The sequence below is a fragment of the Pseudophryne corroboree genome, chromosome 3 (genome assembly GCF_028390025.1).
Source record: "Pseudophryne corroboree isolate aPseCor3 chromosome 3, aPseCor3.hap2, whole genome shotgun sequence".
Taxonomy (NCBI): domain Eukaryota; kingdom Metazoa; phylum Chordata; class Amphibia; order Anura; family Myobatrachidae; genus Pseudophryne; species Pseudophryne corroboree.
Window position 1 is genome coordinate 546,756,478 of NC_086446.1, and position 19,512 is coordinate 546,775,989.

Here is a 19,512-nt window from a genome sequence, read left to right on the forward strand (position 1 = left end):
AAAATAAAATATTGGTACTGTAGGTTAAAAAATTCATCATCTGCCCTAGATTTTAAAACAGTTTATCATAATTTCAAGTCTTCTCAAAATGTAAAAATAATATGTAAAATTTTAAACTATGAGCTGTGGAGTAAAGGTAGAAATGTGGCTGAGCGGTCTAAGACGCTGCATTAAGGCTCCAGACTGTTGAAGGCATGGGTTCAAATTCCACTGCTGTCATAATAATTTTCAAGAGAAAACGACTGTCATTGATGTCAGTGTTTTTCTCCACTAAACAGCAAGTCAATAATAAAAAATCCTTTCTAATTAATATTGTCTGCTAATTTTGTACCTTTTTAAAATTTTTGTATTTTAAACACTTTTAACATGACACTTCTTTTCAAGTATTGATTTAAAACTACACATTTTTTTCCTGTAATCTCAACTATATGATCCAGAACTGTGAGCTTTCAGTCAGAAGGGTCCATTTGGTAGCATGGCCGAGCGGTCTAATGCGCTGGATTTAGGCTTCAGTCTCTCTGGAGGCGTGGGCTCAAATCCAACTGCTGCCATAATGATTTTACTATGACAACATCAGTCAGTGATGGCAATGTGTTTTTCTCCACTAATAAGAAAATCAATAATAATAAAGTCCTTACTCCTCAACATCTGATCAATATGATCCAGATGCATTAGCTAAAAATCAGCAGTGTCTAAGGTGCTGGATTAAGGTTCCAGATTCTTTGGAGGAATTGGTACAAAACCTACTGCCTCCATAATTATTTTCCCTGAGAAAAAATAAGTGATTGATGTCAAAGTGTTTTTCTCTACTAAACAGCAAATCAATAATAAAAATGTCCTTTCTCATTGATATTTTATATTCAATTTATGTACTTTTTTAACCTTCCAAAACGTTTTGTACATAATTTAAACACTTTTTGCATTACACTTCTTTTTAAATATTGATTTAAAAAAATGTTTTTACTGTAATCTGAGCTATATGACCCAGATCTGTGAGCTAAGAGTGTCCATGTGCTACCATGGACAAGCAGTCTAAGGCCACTAAGTTGCTAAAGTAAAATATTGGAAGGTTGAAAAGTTCATCATCTGTCCTAGATTTTATAACAGTTTATCATAATTTCAAGAGTCTTCTCAAACTTTAAAAATAATATGTAAAATAATAAACTATGAGCTTTGGAGCCAAAATAGACATGTGGTAGCATGGCCGAGCATTCTAAGGCACTGGATTAAGGCTCCAGGGTTCAAATCCCATTGCTGCCATAATTATTTTCAAGAGAAAATGACATTCATTGATGTCAAAGTGTTTTACTCTACTAAACAGCAAATCAATAAAAAAAATCCTTACTCATTAATATTGTCTACTAATTTTGTACCATTTTAATCCTTCCTTAACTTTTTGTATTTTAAACACTTGTAACATGACACTTATTTTCAAGTAATGATTTAAAACAACACATTTTTTTCCTGTAATCTCAACTATATGATCCAGAACTCTGAGCTTTGAGTCAGAAGTACCCATGTGGTAGCAAGGGCGAGCGGTCTAAGGCACTGGATTTAGGTTCCAGTCTCTCTGGAGGCGTGGGTTAGAATCCCACTGCTTCCATAATGATTTTACTATGAAAGCATCAGTCAGTGATGGCAATGTGTTTTTCTCCACTAATAAAAAAAACAATAATAATAAAGTACTTTCTCCTCAATATCTGATTGATATGATCCAGATGCATGAGCTAAAAATCAGCAGTGTCTAAGGTGCTGGATTAAGGTTCTAGTTTCTTTGGAGGCTTTGGATCAAAACCTACTGCCGCCATAATTATTTTTCCTAAGAAAAAATAAGTAATTGATGTCAAAGTGTTTTTCTCTACTAAACAGCAAATGAATAATAAAAAAATCCTTTTTCATTAATATTTTATGTCAATTTATGTACTTTTTTAACCTTCCAAAACATTTTGTACATAACTTAAACACTTTTGGTATGACACTTCTTTTTAAGTATTTATTTAAAACAAAATGAAAATGTTTGTACTGTAATCTGAGCTATATGGCCCAGATCTGTGAGCTAAGAGTGTCCATGTGGTACCATGGCCGAGCGGTCTAAGGCCACTAAGCTGCTAAAATAAAATATTGGTAAGTTAAAAAATTCATCATCTGCCCTAGATTTTAAAACAGTTTATCATAATTTCAAGAGTCTTCTCAAAATGTAAAAATAATATGTAAAATTTTAAATTATGAGCTATGGAGTCAAGGTAGAAATGTGGCTGAGCGGTCTAAGACGCTGCATTAAGGCTCCAGACTGTTTGAAGGCATGGGTTCAAATTCCACTGCTGTCATAACAATTTTCAAGAGAAAACGACTGTCATTGATGTCAGTGTTTTTCTCCACTAAACAGCAAGTCAATAATAAAAAATACTTTCTAATTAATATTGTCTGCTAATTTTGTACCTTTTTTAAATTTTTGTATTTTAAACACTTTTAACATGACACTTCTTTTCAAGTATTGATTTAAAACTACACATTTTTTTCCTGTAATCTCAACTATATGATCCAGAACTGTGAGCTTTCAGTCTGAAGGGTCCATTTGGTAGCATGGCCGAGCGGTCTTATGCGCTGGATTTAGGCTCCAGTCTCTCTGGAGGCGTGGGCTCAAATCCAACTGCTGCCATAATGATTTTACTATGACAACATCAGTCAGTGATGGCAATGTGTTTTTCTCCACTAATAAGAAAATCAATAATAATAAAGTCCTTACTCCTCAACATCTGATCAATATGATCCAGATGCATTAGCTAAAAATCAGCAGTGTCTAAGGTGCTGGATTAAGGTTCCAGATTCTTTGGAGGAATTGGTACAAAACCTACTGCCGCCATAAATTATTTTCCCTGAGAAAAAATAAGTGATTGATGTCAAAGTGTTTTTCTCTACTAAACAGCAAATCAATAATAAAAATGTCCTTTCTCATTGATATTTTATATTAAATTTATGTACTCTTTTAACCTTCCAAAACGTTTTGTACATAATTTAAATACTTTTTGCATTACACTTCTTTTTAAATATTGATTTAATTTTTTTTTTACTGTAATCTGAGCTATATGACCCAGATCTGTGAGCTAAGAGTGTCCATGTGGTACCATGGATGAGCAGTCTAAGGCCACTAAGTTGCTAAAGTAAAATATTGGAAGGTTGAAAAGTTCATCATCTGTCCTAGATTTTATAACAGTTTATCATAATTTCAAGAGTCTTCTCAATCTTTAAAAATAATATGTAAAATAATAAACTATGAGCTTTGGAGCCAAAATAGACATGTGGTAGCATGGCTGAGCATTCTAAGGCATTGGATTAAGGCTCCAGGGTTCAAATCCCACTGCTGCCATAATTATTTTCAAGAGAAAATGACATTCATTGATGTCAAAGTGTTTTACTCTACTAAACAGCAAATCAATAAAAAAAATCCTTACTCATTAATATTGTCTACTAATTTTGTACCTTTTTTATCCTTCCTTAACTTTTTGTATTTTAAACACTTGTAACATGACACTTCTTTTCAAGTAATGATTTAAAACAACACATTTTTTTCCTGTAATCTCAACTATATGATCCAGAACTGTGAGCTTTCAGTCAGACAGGTCCATGTGGTAGCATGGCCGAGCGGTCTAAGGTGCTGGATTTAGGCTCCAGTCTCTCTGGAGGCGTTGGTTCAAATCCCACTGCTGCCGTAATGATTTTACTATGACAACGTCAGTCAGTGATGGCAATGTGTTTTTCTCCACTAATAAGAAAAACAATAATAATAAAGTACTTTCTCCTCAATATCTGATTGATATGATCCAGATGCATGAGCTAAAAATCAGCAGTGTCTAAGGTGCTGGATTAAGGTTCCAGTTTCTTTGGAGGCTTTGGATCAAAACCTACTGCCGCCATAATTATTTTTCCTAAGAAAAAATAAGTAATTGATGTCAAAGTGTTTTTCTCTACTAAACAGCAAATCGATAATAAAAAAATCCTTTCTCATTAATATTTGATGTCAATTTATGTACTTTTTTAACCTTCCAAAACATTTTGTACATAACTTAAACACTTTTGGTATGACACTTCTTTTTAAGTATTTATTTAAAACAAAATGAAAATGTTTGTACTGTAATCTGAGCTATATGGCCCAGATCTGTGAGCTAAGAGTGTCCATGTGGTACCATGGCCGAGCGGTCTAAGGCCACTAAGCTGCTAAAATAAAATATTGGTACTGTAGGTTAAAAAATTCATCATCTGCCCTAGATTTTAAAACAGTTTATCATAATTTCAAGTCTTCTCAAAATGTAAAAATAATATGTAAAATTTTAAACTATGAGCTGTGGAGTAAAGGTAGAAATGTGGCTGAGCGGTCTAAGACGCTGCATTAAGGCTCCAGACTGTTGAAGGCATGGGTTCAAATTCCACTGCTGTCATAATAATTTTCAAGAGAAAACGACTGTCATTGATGTCAGTGTTTTTCTCCACTAAACAGCAAGTCAATAATAAAAAATCCTTTCTAATTAATATTGTCTGCTAATTTTGTACCTTTTTAAAATTTTTGTATTTTAAACACTTTTAACATGACACTTCTTTTCAAGTATTGATTTAAAACTACACATTTTTTTCCTGTAATCTCAACTATATGATCCAGAACTGTGAGCTTTCAGTCAGTAGGGTCCATTTGGTAGCATGGCCGAGCGGTCTAATGCGCTGGATTTAGGCTCCAGTCTCTCTGGAGGCGTGGGCTCAAATCCAACTGCTGCCATAATGATTTTACTATGACAACATCAGTCAGTGATGGCAATGTGTTTTTCTCCACTAATAAGAAAATCTATAATAATAAAGTCCTTACTCCTCAACATCTGATCAATATGATCCAGATGCATTAGCTAAAAATCAGCAGTGTCTAAGGTGCTGGATTAAGGTTCCAGATTCTTTGGAGGAATTGGTACAAAACCTACTGCCTCCATAATTATTTTCCCTGAGAAAAAATAAGTGATTGATGTCAAAGTGTTTTTCTCTACTAAACAGCAAATCAATAATAAAAATGTCCTTTCTCATTGATATTTTATATTCAATTTATGTACTTTTTTAACCTTCCAAAACGTTTTGTACATAATTTAAACACTTTTTGCATTACACTTCTTTTTAAATATTGATTTAAAAAAATGTTTTTACTGTAATCTGAGCTATATGACCCAGATCTGTGAGCTAAGAGTGTCCATGTGCTACCATGGACAAGCAGTCTAAGGCCACTAAGTTGCTAAAGTAAAATATTGGAAGGTTGAAAAGTTCATCATCTGTCCTAGATTTTATAACAGTTTATCATAATTTCAAGAGTCTTCTCAAACTTTAAAAATAATATGTAAAATAATAAACTATGAGCTTTGGAGCCAAAATAGACATGTGGTAGCATGGCCGAGCATTCTAAGGCACTGGATTAAGGCTCCAGGGTTCAAATCCCATTGCTGCCATAATTATTTTCAAGAGAAAATGACATTCATTGATGTCAAAGTGTTTTACTCTACTAAACAGCAAATCAATAAAAAAAATCCTTACTCATTAATATTGTCTACTAATTTTGTACCATTTTAATCCTTCCTTAACTTTTTGTATTTTAAACACTTGTAACATGACACTTATTTTCAAGTAATGATTTAAAACAACACATTTTTTTCCTGTAATCTCAACTATATGATCCAGAACTGTGAGCTTTCAGTCAGACAGGTCCATGTGGTAGCATGGCCGAGCGGTCTAAGGTGCTGGATTTAGGCTCCAGTCTCTCTGGAGGCGTTGGTTCAAATCCCACTGCTGCCGTAATGATTTTACTATGACAACGTCAGTCAGTGATGGCAATGTGTTTTTATCCACTAATAAGAAAACCAATAATAATAAAGTCCTTACTCCTCAACATCTGATCAATATGATCCAGATGCATTAGCTAAAAATCAACAGTGTCTAAAGTGCTAGATTAAGGTTCCAGATTCTTTAGAGAAAAATGTCCTTTCTCATTGATATTTTATATTAAATTTATGTACTTTTTTAACCTTCCAAAACGTTTTGTACATAATTTAAATACTTTTTGCATTACACTTCTTTTTAAATATTGATTTAATTTTTTTTTTTTACTGTAATCTGAGCTATATGACCCAGATCTGTGAGCTAAGAGTGTCCATGTGATACCATGGACGAGCAGTCTAAGGCCACTAAGTTGCTAAAGTAAAATATTGGAAGGTTGAAAAGTTCATCATCTGTCCTAGATTTTATAACAGTTTATCATAATTTCAAGAGTCTTCTCAAACTTTAAAAATAATATGTAAAATAATAAACTATGAGCTTTGGAGCCAAAATAGACATGTGGTAGCATGGCTGAGCATTCTAAGGCATTGGATTAAGGCTCCAGGGTTCAAATCCCACTGCTGCCATAATTATTTTCAAGAGAAAATGACATTCATTGATGTCAAAGTGTTTTACTCTACTAAACAGCAAATCAATAAAAAAAATCCTTACTCATTAATATTGTCTACTAATTTTGTACCTTTTTTATCCTTCCTTAACTTTTTGTATTTTAAACACTTGTAACATGACACTTCTTTTCAAGTAATGATTTAAAACAACACATTTTTTTCCTGTAATCTCAACTATATGATCCAGAACTGTGAGCTTTCAGTCAGACAGGTCTATGTGGTAGCATGGCCGAGCGGTCTAAGGTGCTGGATTTAGGCTCCAGTCTCTCTGGAGGCGTTGGTTCAAATCCCACTGCTGCCGTAATGATTTTACTATGACAACGTCAGTCAGTGATGGCAATGTGTTTTTCTCCACTAATAAGAAAAACAATAATAATAAAGTACTTTCTCCTCAATATCTGATTGATATGATCCAGATGCATGAGCTAAAAATCAGCAGTGTCTAAGGTGCTGGATTAAGGTTCCAGTTTCTTTGGAGGCTTTGGATCAAAACCTACTGCCGCCATAATTATTTTTCCTAAGAAAAAATAAGTAATTGATGTCAAAGTGTTTTTCTCTACTAAACAGCAAATCGATAATAAAAAAATCCTTTCTCATTAATATTTGATGTCAATTTATGTACTTTTTTAACCTTCCAAAACATTTTGTACATAACTTAAACACTTTTGGTATGACACTTCTTTTTAAGTATTTATTTAAAACAAAATGAAAATGTTTGTACTGTAATCTGAGCTATATGGCCCAGATCTGTGAGCTAAGAGTGTCCATGTGGTACCATGGCCGAGCGGTCTAAGGCCACTAAGCTGCTAAAATAAAATATTGGTACTGTAGGTTAAAAAATTCATCATCTGCCCTAGATTTTAAAACAGTTTATCATAATTTCAAGTCTTCTCAAAATGTAAAAATAATATGTAAAATTTTAAACTATGAGCTGTGGAGTAAAGGTAGAAATGTGGCTGAGCGGTCTAAGACGCTGCATTAAGGCTCCAGACTGTTGAAGGCATGGGTTCAAATTCCACTGCTGTCATAATAATTTTCAAGAGAAAACGACTGTCATTGATGTCAGTGTTTTTCTCCACTAAACAGCAAGTCAATAATAAAAAATCCTTTCTAATTAATATTGTCTGCTAATTTTGTACCTTTTTAAAATTTTTGTATTTTAAACACTTTTAACATGACACTTCTTTTCAAGTATTGATTTAAAACTACACATTTTTTTCCTGTAATCTCAACTATATGATCCAGAACTGTGAGCTTTCAGTCAGAAGGGTCCATTTGGTAGCATGGCCGAGCGGTCTAATGCGCTGGATTTAGGCTCCAGTCTCTCTGGAGGCGTGGGCTCAAATCCAACTGCTGCCATAATGATTTTACTATGACAACATCAGTCAGTGATGGCAATGTGTTTTTCTCCACTAATAAGAAAATCTATAATAATAAAGTCCTTACTCCTCAACATCTGATCAATATGATCCAGATGCATTAGCTAAAAATCAGCAGTGTCTAAGGTGCTGGATTAAGGTTCCAGATTCTTTGGAGGAATTGGTACAAAACCTACTGCCTCCATAATTATTTTCCCTGAGAAAAAATAAGTGATTGATGTCAAAGTGTTTTTCTCTACTAAACAGCAAATCAATAATAAAAATGTCCTTTCTCATTGATATTTTATATTCAATTTATGTACTTTTTTAACCTTCCAAAACGTTTTGTACATAATTTAAACACTTTTTGCATTACACTTCTTTTTAAATATTGATTTAAAAAAATGTTTTTACTGTAATCTGAGCTATATGACCCAGATCTGTGAGCTAAGAGTGTCCATGTGCTACCATGGACAAGCAGTCTAAGGCCACTAAGTTGCTAAAGTAAAATATTGGAAGGTTGAAAAGTTCATCATCTGTCCTAGATTTTATAACAGTTTATCATAATTTCAAGAGTCTTCTCAAACTTTAAAAATAATATGTAAAATAATAAACTATGAGCTTTGGAGCCAAAATAGACATGTGGTAGCATGGCCGAGCATTCTAAGGCACTGGATTAAGGCTCCAGGGTTCAAATCCCATTGCTGCCATAATTATTTTCAAGAGAAAATGACATTCATTGATGTCAAAGTGTTTTACTCTACTAAACAGCAAATCAATAAAAAAAATCCTTACTCATTAATATTGTCTACTAATTTTGTACCATTTTAATCCTTCCTTAACTTTTTGTATTTTAAACACTTGTAACATGACACTTATTTTCAAGTAATGATTTAAAACAACACATTTTTTTCCTGTAATCTCAACTATATGATCCAGAACTGTGAGCTTTCAGTCAGACAGGTCCATGTGGTAGCATGGCCGAGCGGTCTAAGGTGCTGGATTTAGGCTCCAGTCTCTCTGGAGGCGTTGGTTCAAATCCCACTGCTGCCGTAATGATTTTACTATGACAACGTCAGTCAGTGATGGCAATGTGTTTTTATCCACTAATAAGAAAACCAATAATAATAAAGTCCTTACTCCTCAACATCTGATCAATATGATCCAGATGCATTAGCTAAAAATCAACAGTGTCTAAAGTGCTAGATTAAGGTTCCAGATTCTTTAGAGAAAAATGTCCTTTCTCATTGATATTTTATATTAAATTTATGTACTTTTTTAACCTTCCAAAACGTTTTGTACATAATTTAAATACTTTTTGCATTACACTTCTTTTTAAATATTGATTTAATTTTTTTTTTTACTGTAATCTGAGCTATATGACCCAGATCTGTGAGCTAAGAGTGTCCATGTGATACCATGGACGAGCAGTCTAAGGCCACTAAGTTGCTAAAGTAAAATATTGGAAGGTTGAAAAGTTCATCATCTGTCCTAGATTTTATAACAGTTTATCATAATTTCAAGAGTCTTCTCAAACTTTAAAAATAATATGTAAAATAATAAACTATGAGCTTTGGAGCCAAAATAGACATGTGGTAGCATGGCTGAGCATTCTAAGGCATTGGATTAAGGCTCCAGGGTTCAAATCCCACTGCTGCCATAATTATTTTCAAGAGAAAATGACATTCATTGATGTCAAAGTGTTTTACTCTACTAAACAGCAAATCAATAAAAAAAATCCTTACTCATTAATATTGTCTACTAATTTTGTACCTTTTTTATCCTTCCTTAACTTTTTGTATTTTAAACACTTGTAACATGACACTTCTTTTCAAGTAATGATTTAAAACAACACATTTTTTTCCTGTAATCTCAACTATATGATCCAGAACTGTGAGCTTTCAGTCAGACAGGTCTATGTGGTAGCATGGCCGAGCGGTCTAAGGTGCTGGATTTAGGCTCCAGTCTCTCTGGAGGCGTTGGTTCAAATCCCACTGCTGCCGTAATGATTTTACTATGACAACGTCAGTCAGTGATGGCAATGTGTTTTTCTCCACTAATAAGAAAAACAATAATAATAAAGTACTTTCTCCTCAATATCTGATTGATATGATCCAGATGCATGAGCTAAAAATCAGCAGTGTCTAAGGTGCTGGATTAAGGTTCCAGTTTCTTTGGAGGCTTTGGATCAAAACCTACTGCCGCCATAATTATTTTTCCTAAGAAAAAATAAGTAATTGATGTCAAAGTGTTTTTCTCTACTAAACAGCAAATCGATAATAAAAAAATCCTTTCTCATTAATATTTGATGTCAATTTATGTACTTTTTTAACCTTCCAAAACATTTTGTACATAACTTAAACACTTTTGGTATGACACTTCTTTTTAAGTATTTATTTAAAACAAAATGAAAATGTTTGTACTGTAATCTGAGCTATATGGCCCAGATCTGTGAGCTAAGAGTGTCCATGTGGTACCATGGCCGAGCGGTCTAAGGCCACTAAGCTGCTAAAATAAAATATTGGTACTGTAGGTTAAAAAATTCATCATCTGCCCTAGATTTTAAAACAGTTTATCATAATTTCAAGTCTTCTCAAAATGTAAAAATAATATGTAAAATTTTAAACTATGAGCTGTGGAGTAAAGGTAGAAATGTGGCTGAGCGGTCTAAGACGCTGCATTAAGGCTCCAGACTGTTGAAGGCATGGGTTCAAATTCCACTGCTGTCATAATAATTTTCAAGAGAAAACGACTGTCATTGATGTCAGTGTTTTTCTCCACTAAACAGCAAGTCAATAATAAAAAATCCTTTCTAATTAATATTGTCTGCTAATTTTGTACCTTTTTAAAATTTTTGTATTTTAAACACTTTTAACATGACACTTCTTTTCAAGTATTGATTTAAAACTACACATTTTTTTCCTGTAATCTCAACTATATGATCCAGAACTGTGAGCTTTCAGTCAGAAGGGTCCATTTGGTAGCATGGCCGAGCGGTCTAATGCGCTGGATTTAGGCTCCAGTCTCTCTGGAGGCGTGGGCTCAAATCCAACTGCTGCCATAATGATTTTACTATGACAACATCAGTCAGTGATGGCAATGTGTTTTTCTCCACTAATAAGAAAATCTATAATAATAAAGTCCTTACTCCTCAACATCTGATCAATATGATCCAGATGCATTAGCTAAAAATCAGCAGTGTCTAAGGTGCTGGATTAAGGTTCCAGATTCTTTGGAGGAATTGGTACAAAACCTACTGCCTCCATAATTATTTTCCCTGAGAAAAAATAAGTGATTGATGTCAAAGTGTTTTTCTCTACTAAACAGCAAATCAATAATAAAAATGTCCTTTCTCATTGATATTTTATATTCAATTTATGTACTTTTTTAACCTTCCAAAACGTTTTGTACATAATTTAAACACTTTTTGCATTACACTTCTTTTTAAATATTGATTTAAAAAAATGTTTTTACTGTAATCTGAGCTATATGACCCAGATCTGTGAGCTAAGAGTGTCCATGTGCTACCATGGACAAGCAGTCTAAGGCCACTAAGTTGCTAAAGTAAAATATTGGAAGGTTGAAAAGTTCATCATCTGTCCTAGATTTTATAACAGTTTATCATAATTTCAAGAGTCTTCTCAAACTTTAAAAATAATATGTAAAATAAAAAACTATGAGCTTTGGAGCCAAAATAGACATGTGGTAGCATGGCCGAGCATTCTAAGGCACTGGATTAAGGCTCCAGGGTTCAAATCCCATTGCTGCCATAATTATTTTCAAGAGAAAATGACATTCATTGATGTCAAAGTGTTTTACTCTACTAAACAGCAAATCAATAAAAAAATCCTTACTCATTAATATTGTCTACTAATTTTGTACCATTTTAATCCTTCCTTAACTTTTTGTATTTTAAACACTTGTAACATGACACTTATTTTCAAGTAATGATTTAAAACAACACATTTTTTTCCTGTAATCTCAACTATATGATCCAGAACTGTGAGCTTTCAGTCAGACAGGTCCATGTGGTAGCATGGCCGAGCGGTCTAAGGTGCTGGATTTAGGCTCCAGTCTCTCTGGAGGCGTTGGTTCAAATCCCACTGCTGCCGTAATGATTTTACTATGACAACGTCAGTCAGTGATGGCAATGTGTTTTTATCCACTAATAAGAAAACCAATAATAATAAAGTCCTTACTCCTCAACATCTGATCAATATGATCCAGATGCATTAGCTAAAAATCAACAGTGTCTAAAGTGCTAGATTAAGGTTCCAGATTCTTTAGAGAAAAATGTCCTTTCTCATTGATATTTTATATTAAATTTATGTACTTTTTTAACCTTCCAAAACGTTTTGTACATAATTTAAATACTTTTTGCATTACACTTCTTTTTAAATATTGATTTAAAAAAATGTTTTTACTGTAATCTGAGCTATATGACCCAGATCTGTGAGCTAAGAGTGTCCATGTGATACCATGGACGAGCAGTCTAAGGCCACTAAGTTGCTAAAGTAAAATATTGGAAGGTTGAAAAGTTCATCATCTGTCCTAGATTTTATAACAGTTTATCATAATTTCAAGAGTCTTCTCAAACTTTAAAAATAATATGTAAAATAATAAACTATGAGCTTTGGAGCCAAAATAGACATGTGGTAGCATGGCTGAGCATTCTAAGGCATTGGATTAAGGCTCCAGGGTTCAAATCCCACTGCTGCCATAATTATTTTCAAGAGAAAATGACATTCATTGATGTCAAAGTGTTTTACTCTACTAAACAGCAAATCAATAAAAAAAATCCTTACTCATTAATATTGTCTACTAATTTTGTACCTTTTTTATCCTTCCTTAACTTTTTGTATTTTAAACACTTGTAACATGACACTTCTTTTCAAGTAATGATTTAAAACAACACATTTTTTTCCTGTAATCTCAACTATATGATCCAGAACTGTGAGCTTTCAGTCAGACAGGTCCATGTGGTAGCATGGCCGAGCGGTCTAAGGTGCTGGATTTAGGCTCCAGTCTCTCTGGAGGCGTTGGTTCAAATCCCACTGCTGCCGTAATGATTTTACTATGACAACGTCAGTCAGTGACGGCAATGTGTTTTTCTCCACTAATAAGAAAAACAATAATAATAAAGTACTTTCTCCTCAATATCTGATTGATATGATCCAGATGCATGAGCTAAAAATCAGCAGTGTCTAAGGTGCTGGATTAAGGTTCCAGTTTCTTTGGAGGCTTTGGATCAAAACCTACTGCCGCCATAATTATTTTTCCTAAGAAAAAATAAGTAATTGATGTCAAAGTGTTTTTCTCTACTAAACAGCAAATCGATAATAAAAAAATCCTTTCTCATTAATATTTGATGTCAATTTATGTACTTTTTTAACCTTCCAAAACATTTTGTACATAACTTAAACACTTTTGGTATGACACTTCTTTTTAAGTATTTATTTAAAACAAAATGAAAATGTTTGTACTGTAATCTGAGCTATATGGCCCAGATCTGTGAGCTAAGAGTGTCCATGTGGTACCATGGCCGAGCGGTCTAAGGCCACTAAGCTGCTAAAATAAAATATTGGTAGGTTAAAAAATTCATCATCTGCCCTAGATTTTAAAACAGTTTATCATAATTTCAAGTCTTCTCAAAATGTAAAAATAATATGTAAAATTTTAAACTATGAGCTGTGGAGTCAAGGTAGAAATGTGGCTGAGCGGTCTAAGACGCTGCATTAAGGCTCCAGACTGTTTGAAGGCATGGGTTCAAATTTCACTGCTGTCATAATAATTTTCAAGAGAAAACGACTGTCATTGATGTCAGTGTTTTTCTCCGCTAAACAGCAAGTCAATAATAAAAAATCCTTTCTAATTAATATTGTCTGCTAATTTTGTACCTTTTTAAAATTTTTGTATTTTAAACACTTTTAACATGACACTTCTTTTCAAGTATTGATTTAAAACTACACATTTTTTTCCTGTAATCTCAACTATATGATCCAGAACTGTGAGCTTTCAGTCAGAAGGGTCCATTTGGTAGCATGGCCGAGCAGTCTAATGCGTTGGATTTAGGCTCCAGTCTCTCTGGAGGCGTGGGCTCAAATCCAACTGCTGCCATAATGATTTTACTATGACAACATCAGTCAGTGATGGCAATGTGTTTTTCTCCACTAATAAGAAAATCAATAATAATAAAGTCCTTACTCCTCAACATCTGATCAATATGATCCAGATGCATTAGCTAAAAATCAGCAGTGTCTAAGGTGCTGGATTAAGGTTCCAGATTCTTTGGAGGAATTGGTACAAAACCCACTGCCTCCATAATTATTTTCCCTGAGAAAAAATAAGTGATTGATGTCAAAGTGTTTTTCTCTACTAAACAGCAAATCAATAATAAAAATGTCCTTTCTCATTGATATTTTATATTCAATTTATGTACTTTTTTAACCTTCCAAAACGTTTTGTACATAATTTAAACACTTTTTGCATTACACTTCTTTTTAAATATTGATTTAAAAAAATGTTTTTACTGTAATCTGAGCTATATGACCCAGATCTGTGAGCTAAGAGTGTCCATGTGCTACCATGGACAAGCAGTCTAAGGCCACTAAGTTGCTAAAGTAAAATATTGGAAGGTTGAAAAGTTCATCATCTGTCCTAGATTTTATAACAGTTTATCATAATTTCAAGAGTCTTCTCAAACTTTAAAAATAATATGTAAAATAATAAACTATGAGCTTTGGAGCCAAAATAGACATGTGGTAGCATGGCCGAGCATTCTAAAGCACTGGATTAAGGCTCCAGGGTTCAAATCCCATTGCTGCCATAATTATTTTCAAGAGAAAATGACATTCATTGATGTCAAAGTGTTTTACTCTACTAAACAGCAAATCAATAAAAAAAAATCCTTACTCATTAATATTGTCTACTAATTTTGTACCATTTTAATCCTTCCTTAACTTTTTGTATTTTAAACACTTGTAACATGACACTTATTTTCAAGTAATGATTTAAAACAACACATTTTTTTCCTGTAATCTCAACTATATGATCCAGAACTGTGAGCTTTCAGTCAGACAGGTCCATGTGGTAGCATGGCCGAGCGGTCTAAGGTGCTGGATTTAGGCTCCAGTCTCTCTGGAGGCGTTGGTTCAAATCCCACTGCTGCCGTAATGATTTTACTATGACAACGTCAGTCAGTGATGGCAATGTGTTTTTATCCACTAATAAGAAAACCAATAATAATAAAGTCCTTACTCCTCAACATCTGATCAATATGATCCAGATGCATTAGCTAAAAATCAACAGTGTCTAAAGTGCTAGATTAAGGTTCCAGATTCTTTAGAGAAAAATGTCCTTTCTCATTGATATTTTATATTAAATTTATGTACTTTTTTAACCTTCCAAAACGTTTTGTACATAATTTAAATACTTTTTGCATTACACTTCTTTTTAAATATTGATTTAATTTTTTTTTACTGTAATCTGAGCTATATGACCCAGATCTGTGAGCTAAGAGTGTCCATGTGGTACCATGGACGAGCAGTCTAAGGCCACTAAGTTGCTAAAGTAAAATATTGGAAGGTTGAAAAGTTCATCATCTGTCCTAGATTTTATAACAGTTTATCATAATTTCAAGAGTCTTCTCAAACTTTAAAAATAATATGTAAAATAATAAACTATGAGCTTTGGAGCCAAAATAGACATGTGGTAGCATGGCTGAGCATTCTAAGGCACTGGAGTAAGGCTCCAGGGTTCAAATCCCACTGCTGCCATAATTATTTTCAAGAGAAAATGACATTCATTGATGTCAAAGTGTTTTACTCTACTAAACAGCAAATCAATAAAAAAATCCTTACTCATTAATATTGTCTACTAATTTTGTACCTTTTTTATCCTTCCTTAACTTTTTGTATTTTAAACACTTGTAACATGACACTTCTTTTCAAGTAATGATTTAAAACAACACATTTTTTTCCTGTAATCTCAACTATATGATCCAGAACTCTGAGCTTTGAGTCAAAAGTACCCATGTGGTAGCAAGGGCGAGCGGTCTAAGGCACTGGATTTAGGTTCCAGTCTCTCTGGAGGCGTGGGTTAGAATCCCACTGCTTCCATAATGATTTTACTATGAAAGCATCAGTCAGTGATGGCAATGTGTTTTTCTCCACTAATAAGAAAAACAATAATAATAAAGTACTTTCTCCTCAATATCTGATTGATATGATCCAGATGCATGAGCTAAAAATCAGCAGTGTCTAAGGTGCTGGATTAAGGTTCCAGTTTCTTTGGAGGCTTTGGATCAAAACCTACTGCCGCCATAATTATTTTTCCTAAGAAAAAATAAGTAATTGATGTCAAAGTGTTTTTCTCTACTTAACAGCAAATCAATAATAAAAAAATCCTTTCTCATTAATATTTGATGTCAATTTATGTACTTTTTTAACCTTCCAAAACATTTTGTACATAACTTAAACACTTTTGGTATGACACTTCTTTTTAAGTATTTATTGAAAACAAAATGAAAATGTTTGTACTGTAATCTGAGCTATATGGCCCAGATCTGTGAGCTAAGAGTGTCCATGTGGTACCATGGCCGAGCGGTCTAAGGCCACTAAGCTGCTAAAATAAAATATTGGTAGGTTAAAAAATTCATCATCTGCCCTAGATTTTAAAACAGTTTATCATAATTTCAAGTCTTCTCAAAATGTAAAAATAATATGTAAAATTTTAAACTATGAGCTGTGGAGTCAAGGTAGAAATGTGGCTGAGCGGTCTAAGACGCTGCATTAAGGCTCCAGACTGTTTGAAGGCATGGGTTCAAATTCCACTGCTGTCATAATAATTTTCAAGAGAAAACGACTGTCATTGATGTCAAAGTGTTTTACTCTACTAAACAGCAAATCAATAAAAAAAATCCTTACTCATTAATATTGTCTACTAATTTTGTACCATTTTAATCCTTCCTTAACTTTTTGTATTTTAAACACTTGTAACATGACACTTATTTTCAAGTAATGATTTAAAACAACACATTTTTTTCCTGTAATCTCAACTATATGATCCAGAACTGTGAGCTTTCAGTCAGACAGGTCCATGTGGTAGCATGGCCGAGCGGTCTAAGGTGCTGGATTTAGGCTCCAGTCTCTCTGGAGGCGTTGGTTCAAATCCCACTGCTGCCGTAATGATTTTACTATGACAACGTCAGTCAGTGATGGCAATGTGTTTTTATCCACTAATAAGAAAACCAATAATAATAAAGTCCTTACTCCTCAACATCTGATCAATATGATCCAGATGCATTAGCTAAAAATCAACAGTATCTAAAGTGCTAGATTAAGGTTCCAGATTCTTTAGAGAAAAATGTCCTTTCTCATTGATATTTTATATTAAATCTATGTACTTTTTTAACCTTCCAAAACGTTTTGTACATAATTTAAATACTTTTTGTATTACACTTCTTTTTAAATATTGATTTAATTTTTTTTTTTTTACTGTAATCTGAGCTATATGACCCAGATCTGTGAGCTAAGAGTGTCCATGTGGTACCATGGACGAGCAGTCTAAGGCCACTAAGTTGCTAAAGTAAAATATTGGAAGGTTGAAAAGTTCATCATCTGTCCTAGATTTTATAACAGTTTATCATAATTTCAAGAGTCTTCTCAAACTTTAAAAATAATATGTAAAATAATAAACTATGAGCTTTGGAGCCAAAATAGACATGTGGTAGCATGGCTGAGCATTCTAAGGCACTGGATTAAGGCTCCAGGGTTCAAATCCCACTGCTGCCATAATTATTTTCAAGAGAAAATGACATTCATTGATGTCAAAGTGTTTTACTCTACTAAACAGCAAATCAATAAAAAAAAATCCTTACTCATTAATATTGTCTACTAATTTTGTACCTTTTTTATCCTTCCTTAACTTTTTGTATTTTAAGCACTTGTAACATGACACTTCTTTTCAAGTAATGATTTAAAACAACACATTTTTTTCCTGTAATCTCAACTATATGATCCAGAACTCTGAGCTTTGAGTCAAAAGTACCCATGTGGTAGCAAGGGCGAGCGGTCTAAGGCACTGGATTTAGGTTCCAGTCTCTCTGGAGGCGTGGGTTAGAATCCCACTGCTTCCATAATGATTTTACTATGAAAGCATCAGTCAGTGATGGCAATGTGTTTTTCTCCACTAATAAGAAAAACAATAATAATAAAGTACTTTCTCCTCAATATCTGATTGATATGATCCAGATGCATGAGCTAAAAATCAGCAGTGTCTAAGGTGCTGGATTAAGGTTCCAGTTTCTTTGGAGGCTTTGGATCAAAACCTACTGCCGCCATAATTATTTTTCCTAAGAAAAAATAAGTAATTGATGTCAACGTGTTTTTCTCTACTAAACAGCAAATCAATAATAAAAAAATCCTTTCTCATTAATATTTGATGTCAATTTATGTACTTTTTTAACCTTCCAAAACATTTTGTACATAACTTAAACACTTTTGGTATGACACTTCTTTTTAAGTATTTATTTAAAACAAAATGAAAATGTTTGTACTGTAATCTGAGCTATATGGCCCAGATCTGTGAGCTAAGAGTGTCCATGTGGTACCATGGCCGAGCGGTCTAAGGCCACTAAGCTGCTAAAATAAAATATTGGTAGGTTAAAAAATTCATCATCTGCCCTAGATTTTAAAACAGTTTATCATAATTTCAAGTCTTCTCAAAATGTAAAAATAATATGTAAAATTTTAAACTATGAGCTGTAGAGTCAAGGTAGAAATGTGGCTGAGCGGTCTAAGACACTGCATTAAGGCTCCAGACTGTTTGAAGGCATGGGTTCAAATTCCACTGCTGTCATAATAATTTTCAAGAGAAAACGACTGTCATTGATGTCAGTGTTTTTCTCCACTAAACAGCAAGTCAATATAAAAAATCCTTTCTAATTAATATTGTCTGCTAATTTTGTACCTTTTTAAAATTTTTGTATTTTAAACACTTTTAACATGACACTTCTTTTCAAGTATTGATTTAAAACTACACATTTTTTTCCTGTAATCTCAACTATATGATCCAGAACTGTGAGCTTTCAGTCAGAAGGGTCCATTTGGTAGCATGGCCGAGCGGTCTAATACGCTGGATTTAGGCTCCAGTCTCTCTGGAGGCGTGGGCTCAAATCCAACTGCTGCCATAATAATTTTTCTATGACAACATCAGTCAGTGATGGCAATGTGTTTTTCTCCACTAATAAGAAAATCAATAATAATAAAGTCCTTACTCCTCAACATCTGATCAATATGATCCAGATGCATTAGCTAAAAATCAGCAGTGTCTAAGGTGCTGGATTAAGGTTCCAGATTCTTTGGAGGAATTGGTACAAAACCTACTGCCTCCATAATTATTTTCCCTGAGAAAAAATAAGTGATTGATGTCAAAGTGTTTTTCTCTACTAAACAGCAAATCAATAATAAAAATGTCCTTTCTCATTGATATTTTATATTCAATTTATGTACTTTTTTAACCTTCCAAAACGTTTTGTACATAATTTAAACACTTTTTGCATTACACTTCTTTTTAAATATTGATTTAAAAAAATGTTTTTACTGTAATCTGAGCTATATGACCCAGATCTGTGAGCTAAGAGTGTCCATGTGGTACCATGGACGAGCAGTCTAAGGCCACTAAGT

The 19,512-nt window shown here is 33.4% G+C and overlaps 9 non-coding genes across 9 annotated transcripts; all 9 read left to right on the forward strand.

Annotated features, from left to right (window-relative positions):
* The first annotated feature begins 3,628 nt into the window (after positions 1-3,628).
* Positions 3,629-3,710, forward strand: TRNAL-UAG (transfer RNA leucine (anticodon UAG)). Its single transcript has one exon. It is a non-coding gene; the product is annotated as a tRNA-Leu (tRNA).
* A 2,028-nt stretch (positions 3,711-5,738) lies between these two features.
* Positions 5,739-5,820, forward strand: TRNAL-UAG (transfer RNA leucine (anticodon UAG)). Its single transcript has one exon. It is a non-coding gene; the product is annotated as a tRNA-Leu (tRNA).
* An 869-nt stretch (positions 5,821-6,689) lies between these two features.
* Positions 6,690-6,771, forward strand: TRNAL-UAG (transfer RNA leucine (anticodon UAG)). Its single transcript has one exon. It is a non-coding gene; the product is annotated as a tRNA-Leu (tRNA).
* Positions 6,772-8,799: 2,028 nt separating this feature from the next.
* TRNAL-UAG (transfer RNA leucine (anticodon UAG)) lies at positions 8,800-8,881 on the forward strand. Its single transcript has one exon. It is a non-coding gene; the product is annotated as a tRNA-Leu (tRNA).
* An 868-nt stretch (positions 8,882-9,749) lies between these two features.
* On the forward strand, positions 9,750-9,831 carry TRNAL-UAG (transfer RNA leucine (anticodon UAG)). The gene has a single exon. It is a non-coding gene; the product is annotated as a tRNA-Leu (tRNA).
* Positions 9,832-11,858: 2,027 nt separating this feature from the next.
* Positions 11,859-11,940, forward strand: TRNAL-UAG (transfer RNA leucine (anticodon UAG)). The gene has a single exon. It is a non-coding gene; the product is annotated as a tRNA-Leu (tRNA).
* An 869-nt stretch (positions 11,941-12,809) lies between these two features.
* TRNAL-UAG (transfer RNA leucine (anticodon UAG)) lies at positions 12,810-12,891 on the forward strand. The gene has a single exon. It is a non-coding gene; the product is annotated as a tRNA-Leu (tRNA).
* A 2,025-nt stretch (positions 12,892-14,916) lies between these two features.
* TRNAL-UAG (transfer RNA leucine (anticodon UAG)) lies at positions 14,917-14,998 on the forward strand. The gene has a single exon. It is a non-coding gene; the product is annotated as a tRNA-Leu (tRNA).
* A 1,930-nt stretch (positions 14,999-16,928) lies between these two features.
* On the forward strand, positions 16,929-17,010 carry TRNAL-UAG (transfer RNA leucine (anticodon UAG)). Its single transcript has one exon. It is a non-coding gene; the product is annotated as a tRNA-Leu (tRNA).
* The last annotated feature ends 2,502 nt before the right edge of the window (positions 17,011-19,512 follow it).